The sequence below is a fragment of the Pleurodeles waltl genome, chromosome 7 (genome assembly GCF_031143425.1).
Source record: "Pleurodeles waltl isolate 20211129_DDA chromosome 7, aPleWal1.hap1.20221129, whole genome shotgun sequence".
NCBI classification, from domain to species: Eukaryota; Metazoa; Chordata; class Amphibia; order Caudata; family Salamandridae; genus Pleurodeles; species Pleurodeles waltl.
Genome location: NC_090446.1, coordinates 791,301,563 through 791,314,412, shown reverse-complemented (window position 1 = coordinate 791,314,412; position 12,850 = coordinate 791,301,563). Strand labels below are relative to the sequence as shown.

At 43.1% G+C, this 12,850-nt stretch overlaps 1 protein-coding gene across 1 annotated transcript in view; it reads left to right on the top strand.

The window, feature by feature from the left end:
- FGF18 (fibroblast growth factor 18) overlaps positions 1-12,850 on the top strand; it is an 862,991-nt gene that overhangs the window by 709,646 nt on the left and 140,495 nt on the right. The window lies entirely within an intron of this gene.

Sequence of the window (12,850 nt, the reverse complement as noted above, 5' to 3'; positions counted from 1 at the left end):
TCCTGCAGGTATTCTCTCTTTCAAATTAAAAAAGTGTAGATACTCAGTACCAGGCGGACACTATACGCCCATTTAAAACACTGTTTCTCTGCATGTAGGGGAGTCTGTGATCCAGGCCTGGCCAATTGTGGACTGATATTCAGCAAAATAGATTTTCTCATATTGCCTATCCATGATGAGATGGCTCTTGTGACCTACCAATGAACACGTGTTGGTGGAGAAGGTTTGTTGTTCCTGTGGGGTGGACTGAAGTGGAAGAGTATCTTGTCACCTTGAAAGTAGTGATGTTTTGACATTCTGGGGTGTTGGACCTTGAAGAGAATAACATGGCAGGTGCCTGCATCTAAATAATTTAGTGATGGAGTTTTAGCATAATAGGGTGTTGTTGGCCAAGCTGCTGTTACCTGGGAGTTCTGAAGTCGCCCTGACAGTAAAAAAACATAGGTCAAACTTTCTGATTGTTTAGCTCCATTGACATGGCTCTGGCATGTATTGTCTAGTTGTGCAGTGGCTATGGATATTTATTATTGGATTTTTTGATTCTGCTCTCTGAGGAAACATATGTACCTGTGGTCCAAGTTGCACTGTCACAAAGTCCCACTATTATTCCAGTTTGAGTGTGTTACTTATCTCTTTGTATTCATTCTGTTTATAAGGATGAGCTTTAGTTGGGCACATACTTTGCTCTTGGTTTCATGTTGTAGGCTGATGGTGCCCTATAGTTTTGTTTGTGTGTGTGTGTGTGTGTGTGGTGTGGAGTGGCACTGATGTCTTGAAGGGCATGTTGTGAAATGTATTGCTCCCTGGTGAATGTGATCTTGACTGGGGCAACGTTCCACTTGTGATGGTGCATTGTGTGTATATGGTCTCTGTTATATATTCTTGTATTTATACTTTTTGCACTGTTGTATAAAGTGCAGTGTGTTGAGTGTCCAGATCATATGGGCAGTGGAGGATCTTAGCCATAGGTGACTGTTATGTGGTGTTTCTCACTGCATGAATGAATGATACGTTATTGTGGGATAGTATGTTTTTGGCACATATACAGTATAAGGTTTAGAGCTGCTATTTTTTTGAATGATACGTTATTGTGTGATGTAAATTCTTAGGCACTTATACAGTATAAGGTATATAGATGCATTTTTTGGCATATATAGTATAAGGTTTATAGATAGCTGCTTAAAGTAAGTGGTTATGTGAAAGGCTGAGGCAAAGTGTCGGTGAGGTAGAGTTGAATGTTGTGCATGCTATATGAACTATCCAATATAGCTTAGGTGATGCAGGCTACATTGTGCAGTCTGGAGAACGTTGCAGTGATGAGAAATGCTCAGTAATGTCACATTGATTTTGTGTGTCGTGGATGTGTTAATGGAGTACTGTCATTAGAAGCTCAAGTGTGATGTGCATGGTGTTTGATGTCATCTTCGTAGTGCTTGGTTTTGATGGTTATGTGAAGTGGGTTGGGTGATGTGGGGTTGTATGAGTTGTTATGTTGTCGATTAGATGTAAGAGATGTGTGATGCAGCATAGAGCATAGAGTTTTATGTGATCTTGAATGAGCATCGTATATAAGTAAAGATTTAGTTCACCTGGTGTGGTACGATATAGCAAGTTAAAATACATGTTGTCATGTGACATTGCTATGTTTTGTAGGTTTGTGAGGTAACTGGACCAAGATGAAGTGGTCATGGTGGGGCTGCATGAGATGAGTGTCGATAGCTGAGTCTCTGCATTTTCAGGGTTATTGCAATGTGTGGCTTGTTATGATGTGGTTTGGATGTTGGATTGCCTGTTGATGTGGTGTCGTGGTTATTTATGGGCTGTACCAGTGCTCTAAATGGGAAAAAATAAGTGCAGGTACTCATTAACATGAACTAGTAGTGTGGTGGGTGGGTCTAGGGGCGGGGCTAAGAGCAAGACATGAGGATACTTTTGGGAATATTTATACTCTGTCTGCGCCGAATATGCATCAAAAATGTTTGACGCACATTCGGCGCAAACCTTGCTCCATATTTATACTATGACGCCCGACCCCGCAAACATCAAAATTCCTCCGTGTGCGTAATTTTCTGGATGCGGGAAACTGCCTTGCATTAATGACATGCAAGGTAGGCGTTCCCGTCCAAAAAATGACTTTAAGGCCTGTGCGTCTTATTTACACTCCCGCGTCATTTTGAAGCACAGGAGGGAGCGGGCCTTAAAAAACGGCTCCCAGCCTGATGTGCACCGTTTTTTAACCCCTGGGTGAGGGCAGGCATTAAGGGACCTGTGGGCTCATTTCTATGGTCTCTGACCATGGAAGCAGTACTCAGGTGCCTTTCCTTGGGCTCAGGGACACCCCCTGTTACCCCCACCCACCTCTGGAGGATACCCATGGAGGGGGGTCCCATCCCAGGTAAGTGCAGGAAAGTATTTTTAGATTTTTTTTTTTTAGTGGCATAGGGGGGCCTAACTTGGCCCCCCTACATGCCACTGCACCCAATGGCCATGCCCAGGGGACAGAGGTCCCCTGGGCATGGCCACTGTGCAGGGGGGCATGACTCCTGTCTTTGCTAAGACAGTAGTCATTTCCATGGGGGTTGAGCATCTAAAAATGGCGCAAGTCCGGTTAGAGCCATTAATTTTTTACTCTAACCTGACTTGCACCATTTTTAGATGCTCAACCTCCATTTTCCCCTTCGCCGGCGCTACCTGGTTAGAGTTATTTTTTTTTACTCTGACCAGCCTGCAGCGCCGGCTAACGTCAATCCATAAATAAGGCGCCCGCCTGGCATGTTGGAATGGCGTTAGCCGGCGGTAAATGTTTTTGACGCAAACCAGCGCCGGCGCTGGTTTGCGTCAAAAAGTATAAATATGGGCCTTTATGAGTTATATACCAGTTGCAGCACATACCAAAAGCCCATGAGAAATGTGTTTAAATAAACAAAACAAGTTAACTCGTTACACAAAATGAAAGCGAAACACAATGATATTTTAACATTTCTTTTGTTTTGTAATATTTGGGGCTTCTTAATGCCATACTGTTATTTGCTGTCGTTTTGCACAATACTATATATTCTTGAACGTGCACACACAGAAAGAAACAAGCAGACACGCACACACAAAGCATTCCACACAGTCCTCCTTAAAGTCTTCCAATTCTCTCCCTCTTTCATTTGCTTTTCTCTCACACAAAAACACGCACGTACAAGCAAGCAAACGCACATACATAAGCAGACCCTCGTTCGAAAGACTCAGGTGGGATTAATGCCATTGTAAACTTCTGTCCTCCCATCGCTTTCGTAGTTGTCACTGTCAGCTGGGCTGCCTCTATGCCTGTGTTTTCACAAATGCATAAAATAGTGTAAATGTGATTGACAGCACAGGGCCTGAATGGACCCTGTTCTCTCAAACACAGCGTGATGGTGAATACCCAGACATTAGGCACTTAATGCCTGCTGAATAGCTCAGCGGGGGTCAGTTTAAGGCTACAGAAGCACCTAAGTTGTCAGAGGCAGGTTGAACTCTGACAGCCTAGTGCTCACCAGCACTAGCAGCTAATGATCCTACCGTTCATGAGTACCAGTACTCTCCTTGGCAGCAGAGAAGTGCTGGCACTCAGAGTGAAAAAAATAAGAAGTGTAGGTACTCAGTACTTGAAAGTACCGGCCCAATTAAAGCACTGGGCTGTACAATATGAGGCAGGGTTAGATGAGATGGTGTGAAATTTGGCAATGTGATGTGATATTGTGTTCAATAGTTTGTGGCATATTTGAGAGCAAGCGCAGTGATTGGGGTGTGAAGTTTAGCACAGATAGAGTTATGAGACAATGTATTATGAGGTATGTGAGGTATGCCGTGCAGTGCTATAGTAGTTGCTGGGTTGGTATGTTACTGCTATTAAGAGGTCTCGTAAACTTTCACAATCAAACAAAAATGCAGGGGTGGCTCCTCCATAAGGGCGGAGGACCGTCGCCCCCCCCCCCCACCAGCAGCAGCTGCAAACCTTTTCCCCAAAAACGATAATAAACTTTGTTTATTATCATTTTTGGGGAAAAGGGGCAGGGCCATGGGGGTCACGAGCAGTGAGGGGGATTGCTCAGCACTCCTACTCGTAGCGCATGTGTGTTTGCCCGGCCGTCTCGGACCGGCCAAACACACATGCGCACAGGGCTCTCTCCAGCCCAGCAACATAGTTTCTGGGCTGGAGAGAGCCTGCACAGGCTCCTAGCCTGCCTAGGAGCGCCCTGGCTGGGCGCCGCTCCCAGCCAATCCTGATGCTGCTTTGAGCAGTGTCAGGACTGGTGCAGGGCAGGCTGAGAGCCTGTGCCTGAAGCAGCGACGGAGGAGGTAAGTGTATTTTTAAAATTATTTTTAATGCAATATCCCCTTCCCTCCCCGTTAGTCCCCCCCTCCCTCCACCCGCACGCCGCCCCTCCCCTTCTGGGTTGCGCAAGCTGCGACTACAAACATGCATAACATATAAATGCATCCAAGGCTTACTCTGTAAAAAAAAAACAAGTGCCAGGGCCCTCATTAGGAGACCACTGCAACTTGCACCACTATTTGCCCCTGCCAGGGCTGCCAATGACAGTCCCAACACATCTAACAACCATCACACGCCTACAAGTGTAACAATGCAGACTATTCCAGGCACCCAACACTACAAGGATGGCTTGGGCGGAAGCTATTAGCCCTAAATAATGTATACTGAATTAATGAACGACTTGTGCTCATGTCTAAATGAGACAAACAGCACCGCCATATGGCCGGATATCATAAGTGCAGTTTTTCACAATTAAGTGCTGGTGCTGTGCACTGGAAACCACTAGTTCAAATTATGCACTAAATGTATCACATTAAATGTACATGCATATTTTATTTCATCTAATTAAAATAAAGGTGATCCACTAAAACACGTTATTTGTCACAAGTATGGTAATAACCATGTATTCACCCATTTTAAGACCAAGTTCCATGATGTAACAGTCTAACTAATGTGAGAATATATTGCTTAATGCCCCATCAGTTGTAATATATAACGACTTTATAAGGAAAACAGCTCTGCTGATTCTCACAAGGTCTATTCTACATGATTTTAAAATTCTACATGGCTTTGAATGGTTACATTTGTTTTCTGTAAAACTACCAAGCATGAAGAAACAGCCTTAGATAAACTATATGCTATTTATTACCTTAATTGAGGAAGAGGAAGGACATCAAGACACACTCAAGACTTCACAGCTCATGATTTATGACCCCTCCCAACACCCAACAATCGTAATACATGACATAACATTTAATCATCATTATAACATTGTTATCATTAGAGAATACGATACTTTATTTTCTGTAATCTCTGACATGCAAATAAAAATCCAATTACTCGAATGCAGCTCCATTTTTTATCAGTAAATTGAGCCCCCAAGATCAATCGCTCTCGATAGTTATCTATGTCTGAATAAGGTGTTTTTAGTCCCCTTAGAAACACGTGAAGGTCTTTTATGTCTCCGCCAGAACAAGTGACTCTGTGGCCTACTAACAGAGGTACTGTCTTGGCTACTGGTTTACGTCACCCAATATTGAGGGCGAGATAATGTCAGAATGTGCTTCGTATTTTCACCTCCGGGTCAAGCTGGATTAATGGCAAACGTTATTAGCTGCATTCTCCACTGCTCATGTTGTGTATTAATAGTTCATTTTGTGTGGTCAGAAGGTGTAACAAGAGAATGTGTATTCCATTTGCACTGCCTCAGCTATGCTGATGTTTTTAATCAAGAGTTTGGCAATGGAGTTTGCATGCAGTGCATTTGTAGTTCTACTTAATCTCTCTGTCAACTTGCTCCATATGTGTTGCCTTCATAAAACTCTCGTTGACTGGAGTGTTAAGACACATCAATATATTTCTTGAGCAAATATAACACCGATTGACATGTTGAGAACACTTTGGATGATCTAAGCTTTCTAGGATTCGAACCATAAAGGATCTGTGCGTCAGTGTAACACAAACCTCTCTTGGTTAATATAACTAAATCAAATCGTATGTCTAGAATAATTTGAAAGATTTGAAAAATGATGTAGTTTCCATGTCTGGGGCATTTTCAGGCATGTAAAGATTTTCTGGTCTCAGTATGCAGGCCTATTGACCTGCTTCGAGTAAATGGATTGCTAAAACCTCCAATATATTTGGCAACTTTGTAAGAAATATGTAAGAAAGCTCTAGATGCAGTCTGTCATTTTAGTGTAATCGGATTAGATGTGTTTCCATTGGCTTGTCATTGCCGAGTGTGAAGATGTGTCTTAAAACCCATTTATTGGCCTAATGCTTCCCATTGTGCAGACAACACAATTCGGTCCATTCTTATGAATGCCCTGTTAATTTACTGGTAATGTCCACTACACTGACTCTAACTCTTTCTCCTCAGAATTACCCTCTATAGGGTGATTCACTTCACAGAAACAAGCATCTTGTACATGTTGTTTTGTCTTGAACTCTTCTTTCAAACAGAGAGAAAAGGGTCATCGTCAAGCAGGCAACATTCAGCACCACAAGGTAAACATTCGATGTCCATCCGCTGCACTACGAGGGAAAGGAAGGAAGCGAGAACACGACGAGTTAGAGTTTACATAGTGTTGTGAGATTACAGTTAAGTACTCAAATCATGATTACTTTATTATCCAGCATAAAAATCAGCCTGCCTCCTTCGCCAAGGAAGAGGCCATGCCCCGCCATGCCATGCCCATGGTAGAGCAACCTAAAACTCTAACAGGAAGAGTACATGATCCTGCTCATAAAGCAAAATGGTCGTACTCATCACTGGATCAATAACCTGGGAAGTAGAGAATCCACGCCTAGGCCACCTGAGGTATGTTCCTTAATGCACGAATCACAGTACATATTGGTTCAATGCCTGAGAAGGAAAGCTTTCCGTGATTCCTTCGACCCTAGCAGTAGACCTTACAAACATGCTCTCATTGAACACTTCAATCTTGGTACGTTTACCATTTGACAGAGGCTGTGGGTTTCTGTAAGGGTTTCATCATCTCCAGTCATCCCTTTCTCAGGCCTCAGGGAAGGCTTCTGACAGGAAACCCGGGGGAAACCTTTCTCAGAAATAGTGTCTACTCGGATATTTACATGAAACATCTGACAGCAGGATAACTGCTGCTGCACTGGAAACAGGGAGCAACAGGTGATATTACTAGAGGAAGAAACAGTGTCACACGAACTGAGCCTACAGGGCAAATGTTGTTTCTGTCCAGTTGAGTGGTGGCTGATTGCCTTCTGATCCTGGTGTCGGTAATTTCCCCATATCCAGGTCCAGTGGCCCAGAATTCAGAAGAGAAGATACAGCTTTGCTCCCTCTCCCTTGTGGTAGATCCTCTTCTAGTGCTGGAAGCCATTCCCTGGCTCATCAGTGCTTGGCTGCACCCTAAGTGAAAAGCATGTGCATCAGAAGGAAGGTGATGGGGTGAAGGATAATGGATAAAGAAAGGAGCTACAAAGTGCTGTGGCCACATGGCAATCCGATTTTGGTTACTTGCACCATTTATAGGAGAGTGACTGCAGGGGAGTCTTCCTAATCCTTTATTGAATGCGGAATAGAATTGGCGGTAATTGTAGCTAAGTCTACTTGGGAAACAACAACATCAGAGTTTAGAAACACCTTGTTCTTAAAATTTTACAATCTATTGTGGCCTGAAAAATGCAGCTGGCAAAACGGCAAGGCACCAGATCAAGGAAAAATAGGAAAACAGGGCCTCCTGTTCTAAAGTGACACTCTTATCCCCTCCATCCAAGAGTTATACAAATGAGGACAGCAAGGTGTCTAATTCCGATGGCGGGCCACCCTGAATGAAATAGTCTGTAACAAGGAAGACAGATAATAATAGTTTTAAATTGTTAACCACAGAGTTGCCTTTTTTAAGTCTCTTTACCTAGATGGATAATAGACCTTTATTTTCAAGGAAAATAGCGATGAAAGGTGAACGAAAAATAGTCAAGTAAACCTAGCTGTTAGAAATGGGGTCTTTGGTTGGCAGTCAGGTTACCCACTGCCCAAGCAAGGACCCTCTCTCTAGTCAGGGTAAAAGAGAATCACCCTCCGCTAACCCCTCCTTACCCCCTTGGTAGCTTGGCACAAGCAGCAGGCTTAACTTCAGAGTGCTAGGTGTAAAGTATTTGTACCAACACACACAGTAACTTAATGAAAATACTACAAAATGACACAACACAGATTTAGAAAAATAGAAAATAGTTATCTAAACAAAACAAGACCAAAGCGACAAAAATCCACAATACACAAGTCAAGTTATCAATTAAAAAGCAAAAAGTGTCTTTATGTAGTTTTTAAACACAATGCTAGCACTGCTAGCGTGAAAATGTACCTGGTGTACGTCAAAAATAACCCTGCACGGCAAGGGTGCGTCAAAAAGGGCTTGCGATGCATCGATATCACTCACTCACGAGACCTTACGTTGTTTCTCCTTGAGTCGAGTTGGCGTGCGCCGTTTCTTCTCTCCGCAGGAGAGCGATGCATCAATTCGGTCCGCACACTCGGATCCGGGCAGGCCTTGCATTGTTTTTACACGCCCAGCAGTGTTTGTATCGGAAATCCAGTCGCACGATGATCCAAAAACCACGCAGCGCTGGTTGCCATCTCACCAGCCTCCGTCAGCGATGCTGCGCGTCATTTCCCCAGCTCCAGGCGTCGATCTTCCGGTCGCTTTGCAGGTGAGCGTCGATTTTCAGCTGCGAAGCTGGCGGCGCGTCAGTTTTTCAGCTGCAGATCGGAGTTGCGTCGATCTTTTCCCCACACGGCGGTCGGTGCGTGGATTTCTCACTCTTGGGCTGCCAGCTTCTCCTTTCAGGGTCCCAGGAACAGGATGGGCACCGCTTGGCAGAGTAGGAGTCTCTCCAGAGACTCCAGGTGCTGGCAGAGAGAAGTCTTTGCTGTCCCTGAGACTTCAAACAACAGGAGGCAAGCTCTAAATCGAGCCCTAGGAGAGTTCTTCACAAGAAGGAAGGCAACACATAGTCCAGTCCTTATCCCCTAGCACAGGCAGAAGCAACAACTGCAGGAGGGCTCCACAAAGCACAGTCACAGGCAGGGCAGCTCTTCTTCCTTAGCTCTTCAGCTCTTCTCAAGGCAGAGGTTCCTCTTGGTTTCCAGAAGTGTTCTAAAGTCTGTATTTTTGGGTGCCCTTTTTATACCCATTCTGCCCTTTGAAGTAGGCCTACTTCACATGAAAGTCTCTCTTGATTGTGAAATCCTGCCTTGCCAAGGCCAGGCCCCAGACACACACCAGGGGTTGGAGACTGCATTGTGTGAGTGCAGGCACAACCCTTTCAGGTGTGAGTGACCACTCCTCCCAACCCTGCTATCACAGATGGCTCATCAGGAAATACAGAGTACACCCCAGCTCCCTTTGTGTCACTGTCTAGTGAGAGGTGCAACCAGCCCAACTGTCAAACTGACCCAGACAGGGAATCTACAAACAGGCAGAGTCACAGAAATGGTTTAAGCAAGAAAATGCTCACTTTTTAAAAGTGGCATTTTCAAACGCACAATCTTAAAATCAACTTTACTAAAAGATGTATTTTAAAATTGTGAGCTCAGAGACCCCAAACTCCACACATCTATCCGCTCCAAAGGAAATCTACACTTTAATCATATTTAAAGGTTAGCTCCCATTTTAACCTATGGGACGGACAGGCCTTGCAACAGTGAAAAACGAATTTAGCCATATTTCACTGTCAGGACATATAAACCACATTACTATATGTCCTACCTTAACCATGCACTGCACCCTGCCCTTGGGGCTACCTAGGGCCTACCCTAGGGGTGCCTCACATGTAAGAAAAGAGAAGGTTGTAGGCCTGGCAAGTGGGTACACTTGCCAAGTCGAATTTACAGTTAAAAACTGCACACACAGACACTGCAGTGGCAGGTCTGAGACATGATTACAGAGCTACTTATGTGGGTGGCACAACCGGCGCTGCCGGCCCACTAGGAGCATTTGGTTTACAGGCCCTGGGCACCTCTAGTGCACTTTACTAGGGACTTACTAGTAAATCAAATATGCCAATCATGGATAAGCCAATTACATACACATTTTGTATAGGAGCACTTGCACTTGAGCGCTGGTTAGCAGTGGTAAAGTGCCCAGAGTAACAAAAACAGCAAACACAGAGTCCAGCACACACCAGCAACCTGGGAAACAGAGGCAAAAAGTTAAGGGAGACCACGCCAAGGATGAAAAGTCTAACACGAGCCATTATCAGCATGTATCTACCATGTTTGACCATAAAAGGCAAATGGACATTGATAATGCTTAACCCATTGACTGCTCTTACACATAATTTTTTTAGAATAATGGCCAAGCACCCTTTTTAGGTTGAGTGCGCAAGCGCTTTGACCTGTTGTAACTATTGTGGGCTTTTAACCATGCCCACCTCACATCCATCACTTTCAATAGTTTGTGGGCTTGTCTTTTAAAAAAATCACTTGATGTCAGTGGTAAATGCTTTACATTTGCCCCACCTTGGGGTGGTTTGTTACCGCCTTGGACACCGACCCTGTTACATAGATAACTGCACAATTGCCGACATACTTCAGCGTTGACGAACTACTTTGTTGCGCTTCGTGGCTTCCATGGCGCTCAGAGCGCAAACTTGATCTGCTGTATCGTTTTTATTACATTAAATGCACTCTGATCTGCTTAGTACACGTTCTTTGCAGCAGGCATATTCACCCTGTGTGCTACTTTATGATGACTCCAAGCTTACATTTAATTTCCGCCTCTGGGGTGGATAGATACAGCTTTTAAAATGTTTACATGTTTGAGCCGGGTTTTTGGTACGTGATATACAAGAAACAAAGTACATGTTTGAAATAAATCACAGTGGAGTGTGTTGTAAGAGGTTCTTGATTCAGTGTCACTGGACAGAGAGAGGCATTTTGTGGGGGAAAACCCTTGTCAACGCTTAAGGGGTCTTACGTGCGGTATATAATAATGATTATGATATGTGCTGCACCCAGTGAAATCGCATTGTATGAAGTCGAGTATCGAGTAAAGTTTTTTTTTTTTAATCTGCTGATTTTGGTTTTATCAAGTCAAAATTTACATGTACTGCTGACAAATGTGTTTTATGGAGTGCAGCACACAAGTCCGTGCTTGAGACTGAAAACCGAGTTATAGAAAATATGCACCCAATTATAAAATGTGCGGAGCAAAATCCTCCTGTGAAGTTGTGTACTATACAATTATAAATGGGCTGGTGGTTTCAAACACAGACTATATGGGTGAGGGATCACCAGACACATTTTTCCTGGGTGGCGAATCCACGGGGTAAAATTGAATAGAGAGAAGGCTGCATTGGTTCCATCCAGTCACTGATTCACAGATCTACCTCACAAGTACATGCATACACATTCTTATCAGTATGCTTACTCACACATCCATTTACTCACTCATTCTTGCACAGCCAGACTGATGCATTCGATCACACATCCATGCACCTACTCATCCATACACCTTCTCATTTTCTCAACCTTATGCTCCTTCAGTCATCCGTACACTCACTGACACATATCTTCTCATTCAATACTTACTGACTCATCCATACACTGATTCATTCACATATCAATATGCTGAATCACTCACACATCCATACACTGACGACTCACACATATCCCAACACTCACCCACTTACTTACTTATGACTCATGAATTCATTGATTCACTAATTTACTCACAGGTCCACACATTCACATAATCAAACTCCTGCACTCAATCATTGTCTCAAACATTAATTAATTCACTCATTCACTCACTGGTGCACTTACTCGCTAACCTGTCCATAGACTGATGCATTGATTTACTCAGAGGTCCATACAATCAATCAGTCTTTCTCAATCACTCTTTCCACCATGCACTCACTGTCTCAAGCATCCATTCTTTCACTCATTCACTCACTCATCCGTAGACTGACTCACAAGTATATGCACTCACTTACTCATTCACACACGACTTCATATAGTGGTCTCCCCTGCCAGTACATAGCCCCTCCTTCTCTCCCCTAGGCCCCACCTGTCCCTTTCTCCCTCTTTACCCCACAAAGATGCCACTGCGTACATTTACACATGCTCAGAGGAGGTAGTAAATGTATGCGTTAAACCCTAATTCTATGTTTTTTTAAAAAGTTTGTGTAAACTGATAAAGCAAGAATAATAAACTCTGGATATAATAAAAATAGTGAAAATATAAAATAAATATATGAATAGAAATGCAAATATACTTATGATAGAGAATAACAAAATTAGATAATGATTAATGAGAAGGGGTAGGAAAAGGGAAGAATATCTAATCATGTTGATAAAAAAGTAAAAAGATAATCATAAAAACCGTAAACATTAAAATAAGTTAAGTATGATCTTCTACAAATGTGCAATAATAACATATGAAGATATCATTATAAAGGGTACATACAGAATAAAGCAAAAGGTTGTATTCAGGGTGGTTTTCCTACTTAAGCTGGTACAGTAATAGATTTACTAATGGGAGTGGAGATTAGGGAAAGATAGATAGTTAAGCCATAATAAATCTCTATTAACAGCTAAAGAAACAGGAGAAACATAGTTAGTATCTAGTCAATGATGAAAATAAACAGCATTCCCCCAGGGATGAAAAGTTACACAACAGCCTTTTTTCCAATTTGATGTAATTAAATGCAATGCAACAGCTAACAACAGATTTATCCGTTTATATCTCAGGGTTAAATTAAGGCTGTGTGGAGCCAAACTACCAAGAAAAATGTTTGTGAGAGAAAAAAGAACATTGATTTTGAAGATCGTGTTAATTTGCTGCC